Here is a 697-nt window from a genome sequence, read left to right as displayed (position 1 = left end):
GGTGTTGTGGCTTAGTTGGTCAAAGTGCCTATCTTGTAAACAGGAGATCCTGGGTTCAAACCCCAGCAGTGCCTGTGGGCCTTCAGAGCAAGCTATGACTTAGCATATAAAACAGCTAATTATCGGCTTTCTACTAAATCCTTTTCATTGGTCCACTTAATGAAAGTGTGTATAAATAGCACACAGCTTTTAAAGTCTCATTTATGCCTATTTTATACTTTCAGAGTGTAATTTTCCTCCGTTCACATAACACATCAATTGGTTAGGGTACAGTACGGTGGAGGTTCCCTCCTGTCACACTACATAACATCAAAATGAACGTACAAACCGTGAAATAGTCAGAGTTAGAGTAAAAGCTGAGGGCAGGACGTCATTTCCTTGAAATATGTAGCTGAAAATAATACGCAAAAGCATAAAAAAGCCTTGTAAAAACACGGTAAATGACTTGGCGTGTAATAAGTACACCGCTTCATGAGATCTGGCTGTAACTGGTGAAAGTGCCTTCCTCGTGAACAGCAGGATCTGAGTTGAAAACCCAACAATATCTGCAAAATATGATGAAGTTTTGAACCAATTGGAGGCACTTCTACTCATGGCTTTAACTATTCTTGAGGTACAGAATCACAAAAAACATTTTCTGAGGTGGATCCAGTTCCTGCTCTTTATTCTTTCATCAGTTTTATGAACCATGTGGTGC

At 39.7% G+C, this 697-nt stretch overlaps 1 non-coding gene across 1 annotated transcript; it reads left to right on the top strand.

The window, feature by feature from the left end:
- On the top strand, positions 1–74 carry trnat-ugu (transfer RNA threonine (anticodon UGU)). The gene has a single exon. It is a non-coding gene; the product is annotated as a tRNA-Thr (tRNA).
- The last annotated feature ends 623 nt before the right edge of the window (positions 75–697 follow it).

The sequence above is a fragment of the Odontesthes bonariensis genome, chromosome 11, assembly GCF_027942865.1.
Source record: "Odontesthes bonariensis isolate fOdoBon6 chromosome 11, fOdoBon6.hap1, whole genome shotgun sequence".
NCBI classification, from domain to species: domain Eukaryota; kingdom Metazoa; phylum Chordata; class Actinopteri; order Atheriniformes; family Atherinopsidae; genus Odontesthes; species Odontesthes bonariensis.
The sequence above is the reverse complement of the archived record's forward strand: the minus strand, read 5'-3'. Positions and strand labels throughout refer to the sequence as shown.